Genomic DNA, 17,176 nt, shown 5'->3' with positions numbered 1-17,176 from the left:
CACACACTTCTAATAATCAAGAAGGATTACATGATTCATCCTGCCTCTCAATAAAAATATTGAGTTGTGGCTATCCTAACCATTCTGGGAGCTTGCCAGCCCTTTCCATCTCCCCTTGGCCCCTGTTCTGTATTGCTATTAGCTCTAGTGGGTGATCCGATGAGCTCAGAGGCAAAGTGCAATGTGTAATGATGTTGTTCTCAAGCACAAATGAGCAGGGGGCCTCATTCGTTCCAGGTCTCCATGGACAACTCACAAGCCAAGAATAAGCCATTAAACTATTTCCATTCTGTTTCCCTTCTACCATCTGTAAGATGAGATGTTCCAATAATCTTAGAGAAAAAATAAAACATTGAGACTAACTTCAGAGTGTGATGTGCATACACATAGACACACACACATCCAGTATGAACACCATTAATGCACTCTATACTGGCTCCTCCTAAACCTGTAACTGGTGATATCATCCTTGTGTACCTCAGTCAAGGGCTTTCTAAAGTTTCCAGGACTGGATCCTGGGTGGGAAAATGGTTGACTACCTGTGTCCCAAGGAGGAGACAGGAGACTCAGGCTGCTTGTCTGCCCTGTGGCAGCTCTAGGACCAGACTATGACTCCTTCCTTAGGAGTTTTATTCTATGTGGAAAGCACTTGTCATTGGAAACTTAAAGGGGTGAATGGTCTACACCGAGTCTATACAGCTCAATGTGCTATGTACATACTTTACATCAGTCATAGCTCTAAGAACTTCAAATGGGACCTAGAATGTGGCTTAGTGGTAAAGTGCTTGCCTAGCATGCATGAAGCACTGAGTTCAATTCCTTAGTACCACATAAACAGAAAAAGCTGGAAGTGGCACTGTGGCTCAAATGGTAGAGTGCTATGCTAGCCTTGAGCACATAGAGGCTCAGGGATGGAGCCTGGGCCTTGAATTTAAGCACCAGGACCAGCAAAAATTAAAAAAAAAAAGAACTTCAGGGGCTGGGAAGGTGGCTCAGTGGTAGAGCGCTTGCCTTGCATGCATGAGGCCCTGGGTTCGATTCCTCAGCACCACATAAGCAAAAAGAAAAAAGCCAGAAGTGGCGCTGTGGCTCAAGTGGTAGAGCACTAGCCTTGAGCTGAAGAGCTGAGGGACAGTGCCCAGGCCCAGAGTTTAGACCCCACGACCAGACCCCCCCCCCCCCAAAAAAAAAGAACTTCAAAGGGACGATTGTGTTGAATATTTATAGCATATACTCATTCTGAACCAATATTACATGTAAGTGAACTGAAGCTGAGTAATTGGCCTGGTTATGTTTGCCCACTGGCTGCAAGCTAGAATCAGAGGGGAAGTGTTAAAAAATACTGCTGTCTAGACTCTTTATTTTTGTGTGTGGTACTGGAAGAATTTGGAACCTTGCTAATGTTCTACCACTCTGTACCTCTTAAGCCAAGCCTTAGCCTTTTTTTTTTTTTTTTTTGCCAGTCCTGGAGCTTGAACTCAGGGCCTGGGCACAGTCCCTGAGCTTCTTTTGCTCAAGGCTAGACCTCCATCACTTGAGTCACAGCACCACTTCCGGCCTTTTCTGTTTATGTGGTTATGAGGAATGGAACCCAGGGCTTCATGCAAACACACTACCACTAAGCCACATTTTTAAAAAAATGTTTTAAAGTATAGTTTATTTTGAAAAACAAATTTAAATGAGAAATAGTACTGATGATTATATAATAATAGTCTCTGAAAATAGTTACATTGAGTGTTTATTGTGGTTGCAGCATTCCTTATCTCATTTAGTCTCCCAAATATTATGCTATATATCACAAGGAATGACCTTAAGAGATAAAATATAGAGATTTGATTAATTAAAATATAAATATATATGAGATTAAATATAAATAAAATATGGAGGTTAAATATAGAGATTTGATTAATTAAAATACCAACAAAATAAAAATTTGATTTTTAGGCTAGATTACATAGCTAACTCCTTTATTTATGAGTGGAAAACAGAAAATCTCAAACACTGATCTCTACAGCTATTCACTGAGCTCATATTATACCCAACAATGATGCCTGGTAATGAATCTCTTGCACAAGTAATCTTTGACTACAATCCCTTTTAACTTTGAATTCTCCTGCCTCTGCCCCTTGAGTAGATGGGATTATAGGCATATGCTACCATACCTAGCTTGTTATCTAGGCTTTTACTCAGGCCAATGAAATGCACATTTAGGATCGAATTCTATACTTCCTTCCCAGCATCCTGTACTGTCTTCTCCAAATTGTTCTTACTTAGCACTTCGTCCTTCTACCAATCATAGTTCAGAGCTGGCTCATAGGGTCTTTACATCTCAGCGTTTCCTCTTCCCAGGCGGCAGGTAGTTTGGGGTCAGGCTGCTTTTGGCCAACTGTAGTGCTGGCTAGTAACAGATATCTGGATAACAAAGGACCCACTCATGGATGCTCACTGTTACTTCTGCAACAACCTCTTCCACATGGGTGTGGGAGAAGGTAGCACTACACTGCCTAAATAATTGGTTCTTAAAGGATGGTCTCAGGACCACTGGATCTCCTTAAGATGCTTTCAGGTGTTACCTGAGAAGTGAAATGGCTGATAACTTGTATGTGTGGCACTGGGTCTTTTTTAATATTTTTTTTATTGTAAAATACTGTACAGAGGGGTTATAGTTACATGAGTAAGATAATGAGTACATTTCCTATCGAGCATTGTTACCTCCTCCTTTGTTTTTCCCTTACCATCCCTTCCCTCCCTACTTCCCCAACTCCTCCCCCAGCACCAAGTTGTAAAGTTTATTTTCAACATAGTGTCTTGTACATCTCATTGTTACAATGGGTCAACCTGTATCCTTATTTCAGCATTTTGTTATTTCTCTTCCTCTCCTCAAATCAGAAAAATGTATAGACAAGATGCAGGGCACTGATATCAAATACAGTGAAAACAGGGTTTATACCGTGGGGGGAAGAACATACAAGAGAAACAAAAAAATCACATAGTACATTTAAAATATGTTAAAAACAATAACAAGAAAGTAAAAACCACTTGTGTCCCTATTTTGGGGTTCACTTCACTTAATATCATTTTATACGGTCATATGTACATAGCTTTTGACCTTTTCTGCTTGTCCTAGACTTATATTAGTTATTGAAAATAAGGGAAACCTTGGGATCCATGTTTCTTTGGGCCTGGCTTACTTCACTTAATATAATTTTTTTCCAAGTCTTTCCATTTCCTAGCAAACAGGACAATGTCATTCTTTCTGATGGAGGCTTTATCCTAAACTTCAACCAAAACAGCATATTACAACAGGCTGAGTATAAAAGCAGTTGAGAAAGTCTGTCTTAACTTAGGCTATTAATAAAATAAGTTGAAAGATAAAACAATGCCATTCTTCTCCCTGTTATTTTTGGAGATTATTATTATAATGTCACTTATATTAACATTGGTGAGTTTACTGTTGTCGTTTAAAATACATAAGTAACAAACTTTCAGTTTGATGACGAATACAACAAATTGTTAGGTATAATCAATATACAGAAAAGCTCTTTGGAATCCTAGGTAGTTTTTAAGTATAAAAGGGTCCAAAGAGCTGGGCACAAGAGGTTCACACTTATAATCCTACCTCCTCATGAGGTTATTGACATCCCAGAGTTGAGAATCAAAGCCTGGGCAGAAAAGTTCGTGAGATTCTTATCTCTAACTGTCAAAAAGCTAGAAGTGGATCTGTATCTCAAGTGGTAGAGCCTATCCTTTAACCAGGGAAAGTGTCAAGCCCTAGTACCAGCACCAAACAAAGAAGTGGGGGAGGACTATAAAGTTGTGAATCACTGACTCAAATCACTCAGTTGTTTCTTCTTCTTACTAAACAAAGGAGAGTTGGAGGACTATAAAGTTTTCAACCACATTTTTTTAATTTTAAATTTTATTGTAAAGGTACATAAGTAATGTAATGATTACATTTCTTTTTGAACAATTGTATACTCTTCCTCATTTTCTCCCACTTCCTTTCCCTATTCTCCCCACCCCCAAGTTGTAAAGTTCATTTCCAACATAGTGTTTAGTGAGTATCACTGTTGAATTGGTTCACTGTTTCTGTGACCCCCCTTACATTCCCCAAATCAGATAAACTTATAAACATGACAAAGTGTACAGAAATTAAAAAAACAACAACAAAACAGTGACAACAGAGAATAAACCAAGGGGAAAAAAAAGAAAAAAATAATTAATTGCAAATAGTACAGTAGAAAAACTTCCCATTTCCATTTCTTGTTCATTTTGATAAACATCATTTTAAGGGTCATATGCACATAGCTATTGAGCCATTGTGATCTCCTCCTAAGAATATCCTCCCTTGTTCTCATTGCATGACTGTTTAGAGTGCTGTTTAATTAATTATGTCCAAATGTGATTATTTGTCTTTTACTATCCATTGGATTAATTTGTGGATTTATAGACATATTCTAGTTATTGCAAATGAGGGAAACCATGGAGCCTATTTTTCTTTGGGTCTGGCTTACTTTGCTTGATAAGATTTTTTCCAAGTCTTTTCATTTCCTTAGGAATGGAGCAATGTTATTCTTTCTGATGGAAGCACAGAATTCCATTATGTATATATACCACATTTTCTCAATCCATTTATCCTTTAAGGGGTTGAGTCCATATCTTAGCTATGGTAAATAATGCTACAATGAACATGGTTATGCTGGTGACATTAGTGAGGGCTGGTTTGTAGTCATTTGGGTAAATGCCCAGGAGTGGGATTGCTGGGTCATACGGAAGCTTTATGTTTAGTCTTTTGAGGAACCTTTCTTTTTTTTTTTATTTATTTTTATTTTTTGGGTCCGGTCGTGGGGCCTGAACTCTGGGCCTGGGCGCTGTCCCTCAGCTCTTCAGCTCAAGGCTAGTGCTCTACCACTTGAGCCACAGCGCCACTTCTGGCTTTTTTCTTTTTTTGCTTATGTGGTGCTGAGGAATCGAACCCAGGGTTTCATGCATGCAAGGCAAGTGCTCTACCATTGAGCCACCTTCCCAGCCCCTTGAGGAACCTTTATACTGCTTTCCAGAGTGGTTAGACAAGTTTACATTCCCACCAACAGTGTAGTAGTATTCCCATTTGGCCACATCTCCACCAGCATTTGTTATTATTTGTTTTCTTGATAATGGCCATTTTAACTGGAGTGAGGTAGAATCTCAATGTTGTTTTGATTTGCATTTTATTATGGCCAGAGATGTTGAGCATTTCTTCATGTGTCTATTGGTCATTCTTATTTCTTCTTCAGAGAAATCTCTCTTCAAGTGTTTAGCACACTTATTGACAGGGTTGTTGTTTCTCTGAAGATTTGTTTTTGGAAGGTTTAATATTTTTGAGCTCTACATATATTTTAGATATGAGGCCCTTGTCTGATGTATATAGCTAGTAAAGACCTTCTCCCAGTCTTTGGGCTGATCCTGCTAGTTTTGTCCATTGTCATGCAGAAGCTTTGCAGTTTAATGCAATCCCATTTATCCAGCTTTTCTTTGATTTGTTGTGTTTCTGGATCTTTACTTAGGAAGATTCAATTGTGCCTAAGAGCCCTAGTGTTTCTTGTATCCCTTCCTATAATATTTTCAGGGTATCTGGTCTTACAGGTCTTTGATCTGCTTGGGATTGATTCTGGTGCAGGGTGATTTATAAGGATCTAACTTCAGTTTTCTACATGTGTATAGCCAATTCTGCCAGCATCATTTGTTGAAGAGGCTGTCTTTCTTCCATCTGTTGTTTTTGGCTCCCTTATCAAAGATTAGGTGGCTATAGGTCTGTGGGTTGATTTCTGGGTCTTTGATTTTATTCCATTGGTTCTCAGGCCTGTTCATGTGCCAGTACCAAGCTGTTTTTATAACTACAGTTTTGTAATAGAGCTTGAAGTTTGGTATTGATATTCCTCCAGCACTGTTCTTCCTGCTAAGGATTGTTTTTGCTATTCAAGGCTCTTCTATTATTCCATATGAATTTTTTGATTGCTTCTTCTATTTTAGTGAATAATGTTTCAACCACTGATTTAAATCATCCAATTGTTTCCCTTCCTCCCTCCCTCCCTTCCTTCCTTCCTTCCTTCCTTCCTTCCTTCCTTCCTTCCTTCCTTCCTTCCTTCCTTCCTTCCTTCCTTCCTTCATTCCTTTCTTTTTTTCTTTCCCCCCTCCTCCTCCCCCTCCTCCTTTTTCTCCTCCTCCTTCTCTTCTTTCTTTCTTCTTCATGTCAGTACTGGGGTTTAAATTCAGGGCCTGGGGACTCTCCTTGAGGTTTTTTTCTTTGCTCAGGGCTAGCACTCTACCATTTGAGACACAGCTCCACTTTAAGCTTGTGTTTGTGTGTGTGTGTGTGTGTGTGTGTGTGTGTGTGTGTGTGTGATTAATTGGAGATTGACATCCTCACAGACTTTTCTGCCTGGGTTGGCTTCAGAGCAGATCCTTACATCTTAGCCTTCTGGGTAGTTAGTATTACAGGCATGAGCCACTGGCACCTGACTCATCCAGTTTTCTCAGGAAGACCAATCTCAGCAGTTTGAGGGAAAATGAACAGAAGATCTATAGCCTCATAGTAATCATTATTATAATTATTACTTTATTCAGAATTTTAATTTTTAATGTCAGTTTTGGGTTTTATATTTAGATTCATAACAATAATGTACTAAAGTCAGGTCACCTTAGCATGCATTTTGGAATTATGAAAATGGTTGCTTTCCTGATTAGGTCCTGTGAAAATAAACAGCCTTATCCAAGCATTTGGAAGTACATTGCATAAAACTGAGTAGGAAATACAACATGATGCCTACTTGCCACTGGTGCTTCATGGTCGCCCAGCCCACCCAGACCCTGTCTTATTGCCCATAAATACTAGCGGCAACTCTTGTTCCACAGACCATGATAGAGTGTAACTCTCTCACCCCATCCCAGTTCTGGCTCCTGATCTGCTTACTCTGGGTTCTTGGCTTCATTGTCCTGGCCTTGGCTTCATCCTTGGCGCTCTGGCTTCTGTTTGTCCTGGAACCAAGGCTTTTCCTAGTGGGCTTTGACAGCCTGCCCTGGCTCTTGGTTCTTTGTGCTGCCTTTGGCAGGAGTCTTTGTCCCAGCTCCAGCTCCATGGACTTGGATACTGGCCACTTGGCCAGCAGTCTGGCCAGGCCAGCTCTGCCCCCATGGGATACTGTAGAGGATTTGAGCAAAGATGACAGGATGAAGTGGCCTGTTTATAGAAGTCTCTCTGTATAGATTGGCACCAGAGCTGTGTTGTCATCTTGATGGCCACAGGGATTAGTTGAAAGGGGAGTGAGTTGCCTGCCAAGCAAATCCAGTGCAGCTGGAGTCACAGTGCTGTTTATTTTTGACACTACAACCATTCTGCATAGTAAACTCTTTTCATTTTAAGGCTTAACTATTCCTCTTGCAGTAAAATATTATGTAAAACAAACAGCATACTATCATCTGCTATGTTACCTTCAGGTAAGCTGATTCATCTTTTACAATTATTTATTCAGTTCTGATTATGAGCCAAGTGAAGGGAGAGCAGTGAAGAAAGTAGGCAAAAAATATACCTTTATAGAGCTTACATTTACTTCTTGGAGGGGACACACAATAAGCTAATAAATTTAAGGTATATCAAATGGCAATAGACACTTGATAAAAATCGGTGGCCTGTAATCCTACTTACTCAGGAGGTAAAGATTAGGAGGAAACACTTTGAGGAGAGCTCAGGCAGAAATGTGACTCATTTCAAATAATAAGCTAGGCCTGGTGATACAGGTCTGTGATCCCAGCTGTGTGGGAGATAATATATGGGAACATTACAACTTAAGGCCAGCTATGGTGGGCAAAAGCGAGGTACTACATAAAAGTTAACTAAGGCCAAAAAAAGTTGGAGAGCATGGATCAAGTGGTAGAATGCCTACCTAGCAAGTGCAAAATTCTGAGTTCAAACCCTAGTGTGCCAAAGACAAATAAATAAGCAAGTAAACAAACAAATATGGTAAATTGAGAAAGAAAAGATAGAATTGCCTTTGTTGGGAGATATGTGTCATATGATTCCACAAAAGTCTGAGAGAACTAATAAACAAATTCAACAAAATCTTAGGATAAAAAAAATCACCATGCAAACATAATGTACATTTCTATGTATTTAATAGTGGATGATAAAATGGAAATTGTGAATACAAATTTATTTACATTATTTGCATTAAAAATCCCAAATACTTATTGCTGTAAGAATTGAGACATAAATCAAATAGGAAGGCATCTCATGTTCAAGGATTGGAAGATTTAATATTGTTAAAATGAAAATGTCAATACCATCCAGAGTAAAGAATATATTTTAAAATTATTATTATTTTTTTATTGTGAGAATACCGTACAGAGGAGTTACAATTACATGGGCAAACTAACGAGTACATTTCTTATCAAGCATTGTTGCCTCCTCTTTGTTTCTCCTTCCCATTCCTTCCCATCCCCCCCCACCAAAGTTGTAAAGTTTGTTTCTTGACATAATGACTTGTACATCTTATTGTTGCAATGGGTCTACCTCTATCCCTAGTTAAACGATTTGTTTTTGCCCTTCCCCTCCACAAATTATACCAACATCAAATACAGTGAAAGCAGGGGTTATACAGTGGGGGAGGGACATACAAAGCAACATAGAAATCATCTTATAAATATGTTAGAAACAATTGCATGAAAGAAAAAAACATTGGGGGTTCATTCCCCTAACATCAACTTATCTGACGTTTTCTGCTTGTCTCAGACATATACTAGTTATTGCAAATAAGGGAAACCATGGGACCTATGTTTCTTTGGGCCTGGCTTATTTCACTTAATATTATTTTTTCCAAGTCTTTCCATTTCCTAACAAATGGGACAATGTCATTCTTTCTGATGGAGGCATAGAATTCCATTGTGTATATATACCACATTTTCTTGATCCATTCATCTACTGAGGGTCATCTGGGTTGGTTCCATACTTAGCTATGGTAAATAATGCTGCAATAAACATAGTTGTGCTGGTAGCTTTAGTATGGTCTTGTTTGTGATCATTTGGGTAAATGCTCAAAAGTGGGATTGCTGGGTCATAGGGGAGCTCTATGTGGAGTCTTTTGAGGAACCTCCATACTGCTTTCCAAAGTGGTTGAACAAGTTTACACTCCCACCAACAATGCAGTAAGGTTCCCTTCTGTCCACATCCCCTCCAGCATCTGTTGTTGTTAGAGTTCTTGATTATAGCCATTCTAACTGGGGTGAGGTGGTATCTCAATGTTGTTTTGATTTGCATTTCTTTTATGGCTTGGGAGGTTGAGCATTTCTTCATGTGTCAATTGGCCATCCTTCTTTGCTCCTCAGAAAAGTTTCTCTTTAAGTCTTTAGCTCACTTATTTCTTGGGCAGTTGTTTCTTTGAGGATTTGTTGTTGGGGGATTTAATTTTTTGAGTTCCAGGTATATTTTAGATATGAGACCCTTGTCCGTTGTAATAACCTGGAAAATATTGAAGCAAGTCAAGCTCAGAGAGACAAAGGATGGCTGCTTTCTCTCATATGTAGAAGTTAGATCTAAATTACTAAATATAATATATGCAGGAAAAGATTCTGCTGGTACAATTCTGTTGAATGACTAATAATGAACAGCTTACAAAAATGAATACCAAGAAGCTTAAATGTTTGCTGTGAGGGTAAAATCGATGGAGGAGGGGACAGATGGGGAGAGAGACAGACAGAGAGGGAGGGTGGGAAAATGCAATCATAATACTCAATGTACATATGTGAAAATGGAACTAGATAACTTGAGAGGATGAATGGGGTTGGGAGAGATGGGGGAGAATGATGAAAAGGGTGACTTTTATCAAGATGTATTGTACTCACAAATTGTCTTGTTGACTTGCAACCCCTTTGTACAACTAGTTAATGATAATAAAAAGAAAGAAAGAAAGAAGATCCACAATAATATTCATATAGAATTTCAAGAGATCCAAAATAGTCCAAATAATCTTGAAAAGATTAATAATTTGGAGGTTCTGCCCTTCATGATATACTACAAAGCAACTGTAATTAACGAGGTATAATAGTGGTATCAAGCCAGATGTACAGACAAATGGGACAGATTAGAGAGCCTCTAGGAAGAAACACACACACACACACACACACACACACACACACACACATATAGTCAGTGATTTCTAGCAAATAGTCAGTTGAAAGGTGACAGGACAATTAGGTATCCACATGGAAAAGAATGAATTGAAACTTTAAACACAAAACCCCTCACAAATTTATACATATATTATATAAATATACAAATTTATATACCCAAATATATAAAATTAACTCAACATATATAAAGTTCCTAAACATAAGAGCGAAAATTAATAAACTATTTGGAGAAAATACAGTGAGAGGCTTTGCAACATTGGATTTGGTGATGATTTCTTGGATGTGGCACCAAAAAAAATAAAAATTCTGAGTTTTTGAGGGAAATAACCCAGAAAATTTATCTTTAAATTTTCAGAAAATCTTTCTTCAGAAATGCATTCAAAAAGTGAATTATACTATATCAAAATATAAAGATTTTGTGCATTCAAGGTTCTATATTTTATCATTTATTCATGTGTTAGTAACTTAAGCTTGATGTAATAGCTTTGAAAGGTGTGATCTTTTTTGTGAGTACTGGGACTTGAAATCAAGGTGTGACATTCCGTTTTGGCTTTTTCACTCAAGACTGGAGTTCTACCATTGAGTTACGTTGATAGGTGTAACCTTTAAGAAGTGGTTAGATTCTGAGTCACTGGCTAACCCCTGTAATCCTAGCCATGCAGGAGTCTGAGACCAAGGAGGCTCATGATTGAAAGCCAGACAAGCAAAAAAGTCCACAAGACTCCATCTCCAGTTAACCAGAAAAAAAGCTGGAGTGGAGGTATGGTTCAAATGGTAGAGTATTATCTATGAGCAAGCAAGCCTACTGAGAGAGAGCAAGGCCCTGAATTCAAGCCCAAGTACCAGCAAATAAGTAAGTGATTAGATGATGAAGACTACCCTCATGAATGGATCAATGTCATTATTGAAAGAGTGGGTGAATTTTGGGAGTAAGTTTGTGATAAAAGGGTAAGTTTGAATTGGGTGCTGGTGGCTTATGCTTATAATCCTAGCCACTTAGGAGACTGGGATCTGTGAATCATGGTTCAAACCCAGACCAAGCAGGAAAGTACACACACATACACACACACACACACACACACACACACAAACACACACACACACACACACACACACACACACACACACACACACAATGTCCAAAGGACTTGAAGAGACTTTTTTCAAAGATATCTGAATGACCAATAAACACATGGAATGACTAACATTAGAGAAATAAGAACCCAAACCTCTGTACCCATTAGGATAGATATTACTAAGAACAACAGACAAAATTCACAAATATTGGAGAGAAAATGTGTAAATTAGAATCCTTACATATTGCTGAAGCTGGGGTGAGATGTAAAGTAATATAATCTCTATATAACAATAGGGAACTTCTTTTTAAAAAGCAAGCATAGAATTACTATATGATCCAGAAACTTTATGTCTTATATATACTATCAAAAAATGAAAGTACAGAGTCAGACAAATATTTGTATATCTGTGAATAGTAGCATAATTCACAATAATGGCAATAATTGGAAACAGTCCAACATCTATTGACAGATGAATAGGTGGACAAAATATGGCACCTAAATACAATAAAATGTTATTCAGTTTCAAAAAGGAAGGGGATTTTGACATATGCCATGACTAGAAGAAGCAGGAAGATATTATGCTTAAGTGGAATGTTTAAGCCAAATCATAAGGGACAAATACTGTGTGATTATACTCATATGAAATACCTAGGGTAATCAATCATAGAGATAGAGCAGGTAGACTGGGGTGACCAGGGGCTGGGAGAATGGAGGATGGGCAACTTTTGAATGAGTTCGGATTTTCAGTTTGGAAAGATTAAAAAGTTCTGGCGATAAGAGGCTGAGGAGATGGCTCAAATGGTAGAATGTTTGCCTAGCAGCTGTTAAGGACCTAAGTTCAACCCCCAGTACTGCCAAAAATAATAATAAAATTCTGGATGGTTGTGATGATTGCAGAATATGAGTGTACACTTAAAGTGATTGACACAGTAAATTTTGTTCTATATTATAATATATATCATATTATATATTAATATAATACATTATAACCCACAATGTGTTATAATATTATGCATTAAACATACATTATTACATAACATATATTACATATTTTATGTATGATATAATATTATGCATTAAACATACATTATTACATAACATATATTACATATTTTATGTATGATATAATATAATAACATAATATATTATAATATGATAATATATAATAACAAAATTTACCGTGTTAACCAAGTAAAAGTTTGGAGAGTTGGAGAGGCAGGACAGATGGGGGCCCTCATGATTAGATGACATTGAAGAAGGGGCTGGAGACTCCACTGGGTGGGTACTGAGGAATAGCATCCAGGCAGTGGTGGTCACAGAGGACAAGGCAATGTGGTATGGTGTGATCAGAGAGAGTGAGGAGAGAGCTGGTGGTGAGACAGGGTGATGATGGGTTACTGGATCATGAAGGGCCTCATAGGGTTTGACTTTTTTTTCAGAGTGGAAGAACTAGGTGGAACAGGACACACAAGTGTGACATTTTACCAAGATTATCCTAGCTGCTGGGCTTGATAATATCTGAGGGACAGGACTGCAAATAGAAGATGAAACAAAGGTGTTTTGCTTTCATCTAGGAGAGAGGTGGTGCCAGAAAGGACCTTTTGACTGCAGTATGGATAGCTGAATTACAGATTCTGCAGAAATCTTACTGGAAAAGCAGTGGGATCTGCTGGTAGATGAGTAGGAGTACATGCAAAAAGGGAACGATGACATTGTTTTTCTTATTGTTTGCTTTGGGTGACTAGAGGGATGGGGCTAACCATCTATAAGGGTGGGAAGATTGGAAGAACATTGAGGTTAAATCAGAAGGTAGTTTTTCAGATAAGCCCAGTAATTTGAGGTGTTTAGGGGCAAAGTATGGTGAGGCATGAGCACAGAGATGACTTTAAAAACAAGGCTCGATAGATCCTGAAGGTGTGTGCTTTGGTGGAGAGAAGGAGACCATGGGGTAAGCCTGGTAGGTGCTGGAAAGGACCAGAGAGGAAACTGAGAAGACTACTGCTCAGAAAGGAAATACACAAAGCAGCAGAAGGCTGGAAAGCATTTTGCATACATTATCCCATTACATCCTTCCAGCAAATCTATAAAGTAAATATGGTCCTTCCCCATTTCATAAGCTAGTAGATTAATGTTTAGAGAAAAGGTAACTTGTCTCAATGGTGAAAGTAGCAGGGGCAGGGTTTTAGCCAGTACATTCAATTTTGTAGCCTATATATGATAAGACTTCACCCTACATGGTCTTTCTGTTGTGATGGAAAAAGAACAGCGGCTGTAAAAACTAAATATTAGTTGAATTAACTCATGACTGTCTCTGACTCTCAATTGTCTGTGATCTACTTGGCAAGAGTTACTATGGAAATGACTTAGAGAGTGGACACTGGCTATAGGAGTGAGATATATATATATATATATATATATATATATATATATATATATATATATATATATATATAATAGCTGACTTCAAGATCACATGACCTGGCTCAATCATTAGAAGCTATCACAAGGACCACCAAGCAGATGAGACATGTCATACAGGAGAAGGTAGGATTAGGATTTCTGCTGGTCTATCTAAGCATATCCAGCTGAAACCATCACTTCTGGGCCACATTAGGCCAGAAATATCCCAGTGCTGTTTACTCTGGTTCCCAGGCTTGGGTTTAGGCTGGTTCTCACCTGTATTCCAAGTCTGCTTCTCTATCTCCTATTGATGCCATGAGACTTGAAGAAGTAAGTCAATTGCAGATGGAGACTGTATGAAGATTCATAAGCTTCCACTAAATAATAATAATCCTTATTATCAAGGTAATACAGGTTCACTGTGGAAAAATAAATATTATAAATGAGGAAATATGCACAACACATACAATCACTCAAAGATCACTGCTAATTAGCTTCTCTACGCCAATCTGGTCTTTTTTAGTGCGGAGTGTGTGTAATTGTGTGCTGTTCTGAAGAATCCAAACAGGGTCATCATAGTGTAGTTTTTTTACTATTATTTTCATGGTTATAGGCTTCTTATTTCAGGCTCAGAAAGACCTAGGTTCATATCTGACTCCTTTTCTGGGAAGCCTGTGGCCTTGGGCAAATTTTTGCCTTCTATAAATCTCAGTTTCATTCTCTATAAGTTGCAAGTTGTGATTAGTTCTTACCTCAAAGGGTTTATGTGAAAACCAACTAGCATCAGGTATGTTAGGTTGTCAGTGAACGGACATACAAGAAGGGATGATGAATTGGCAGTGATATGATTGTTATATATTCAAAATGTGAAATAACTGAAACTATATTTGGTCATGGGCAAAACCTTCAACCAATCATTAGTTTCATTTAAAGTTAATGGAAGTAAATTAAGGTAAGTAGATTAAATTAAAGTAAGCTTATGCACCAAACTGTTAAAGTCAATAAGCTACAGTGCTTTGTCAGGGAGGAGTAGGGCTTAAGGGGATGGGGCCAATGAATAGAGAGAGAAATAGAGGGTGAATGCAGTCATAATGCTAAGTATATATTTGTGAAAATGAACTATAACTTAAGGAGATGGGTGGGTTAAAATAGATTGGAAGGGGAGAATGATGTAAGGGATGACAGTGATCAAGATACATTGTATTCATAAATTGATATATTGAATTGAAATCACTTTTGTACAACTAACAGTAATTTAAACAAAGATTAAAAAGACAGTTATTTCCATGTATTGATCAATTCTGTGATTATACTTACACTGAGAAAAGTCTCCAAGCATAAATTAGGTATTTAGAAGAAAGTATATGCTTCCAAGAAAAGAGATAAGAATTTTGAGCCAAGAATTTAGAAAATCCTACTCTGTCAGAATGCTGCATTAATGTCGTGAAATGAAAAATGTCCTAGGCAGAGCCATGGGAATGCCATCTTTTATTACTATTCTACTCAGCTTTCTTGGAGTAGTCAAAGGACCCTGGGGAGAGCAGAATGCCTGGCTTCAGCCTTTCCTACCAAATGCTCCTAACACTCTATGAACATATGTGAGTCTCTGGCCTCAGAAACAAGAAGGTCAGAAGTAATGGACACATTGAGAAGCTTTGATTTTTTTTTTTGCATTGGTACTTGGAGTCATTGGAGATTTTATTTATTGTTGGAGGATGGAGGAATGAGTCACAACATAATTACAGGTTGATTCTGCATATATAGAAATGCCAAGGACCTAGAATATTTTAAACAGTCCCGAAAAAAGACCAATATGTAGTATTCTTATAAGATTTGAAGATTTGTTGTGAAGCTACTCAAGATTATGTGCTATTGGGATAAGTAAAGACAAACAGATCAGAACAAATAGAATAGAATGGAGAGCCCTGAGAGAAACCTACATGTGTATTACCAGTTGATTTTATTTTGTTTTTAATTAAAGTAATTATATTAATTTATATAATTAATTAATTGATTAATTTTATGTTGGTCTGGGCTTAAACTCAGGGCCTGGGTACTGTCCCTGAGCTGTTGTTGCTGTTGTTGTTGTTCAAGGCTAGTGCTCTACCACTTGAGACACAGCTCCAGCTTTTTTGGTAGTTAATTGGAGATAAGTGTTGCAGGGCTTTCTTGCCTGGGATGGCTTTGAATCAAGATTCTCAGCTCTCAGCTTCCTAAGTATTTAGAATTATAGGCATAAGCCACCCACACCTAGCTAATTTTATTTTTGAATTAGCATACATTATTAAGATCAGATGTTTTATTGTGATAACTCTATACATGTGTGTTGTGTACTCTAAGCAAGTCCACTTCTGTTATATATGTTACATATAACACATATAATACACACAAGCACACATATACAACACCATATGTATGTATATATATATATATGTATATACATATAGCATACTTTGATTTCTTCATTCCTCAGTATCTTTTCCTCTTCTCCCCTCCTGTTCATCCCCTCAGATAGTCCTCTTTAATAATGAGACATTCATGTGCCATTATTATCATTTTGGGACTATATTCCACAAATGAGCAAAATAGGTAGTATTTGGCTTTTGGGGCTTGGTTTACCTCTCTCAACATAATGATTTCCAGCTCTATCCACTTTCTTATAAATGACATAATGACATAATTCTGTATTTCTTTATTGATATATATAAAATGTTCACATATATATAATATTAGCACACATATCTATAATGTTCACATTAGAGTGTTCATATGTAGAATGTTCACATGTAGAATGTTCATACACATATTTTTCACATACACATATACGTATGTGTGTGTGTGTGTGTGTGTGTGTGTGTGTGTGTGTGTATGTGTGTGTGTAATAGATAAGTACATTTTGTTTTGCCGGTCTTAAAGCTTGAACTCTGGGCCTGGGCACTGTCCCTGAGCACTTTTTTTTACTCAAGGTGATCACTCTATCACTTGAGCACAATGCCACTTTCAGTTTTTTGAGTAGTTTATTGGCGATAAGAGAGTTTTATGGACTTTACTGCCTGGGTTGGCTTTGAATGGTGATCCTCCAATCTCAGCCTCTAGAGTAGCTAGGATTACAGGTGTGAGCCACTGGTACCCAGCTCTAAATGCATATTTTTTATGTACTCATCAGTTGTTGAGCATCTTGGCAGATCCCACAATTTGGCTATTATGAGCAGAATGATTCACCCATACGGAGAACATGGGTATTCATATATCTACCTTGTATTTCTGTTTGCATTCATTCAAATATATGCCTGAGAATGGCAGAATGTGTCATATATATGGTGGGAAAATGTTGTCAAGGCATTTCAATGAGCAAATAAATGTCTTTGTAACAAATGATGCTAAAACAACTAGACAAATGTGTAGAATAACCAGATAAATGTATAGAAAAAAGTTAACCTGGATTACCTACCTTGCACTACAATCAAAAACAATTTGAGGTCTGGGATGTAGCTCAGTGACAAAGTGCTTACCTAGCAAGTGCAAAGTTCTGG

The sequence above is a fragment of the Dipodomys spectabilis genome, unplaced genomic scaffold (genome assembly GCF_019054845.1).
Source record: "Dipodomys spectabilis isolate Male_0828 unplaced genomic scaffold, ASM1905484v1 ptg000187l, whole genome shotgun sequence".
Taxonomy (NCBI): domain Eukaryota; kingdom Metazoa; phylum Chordata; class Mammalia; order Rodentia; family Heteromyidae; genus Dipodomys; species Dipodomys spectabilis.
Note: the sequence above shows the minus strand (reverse complement) of the source record.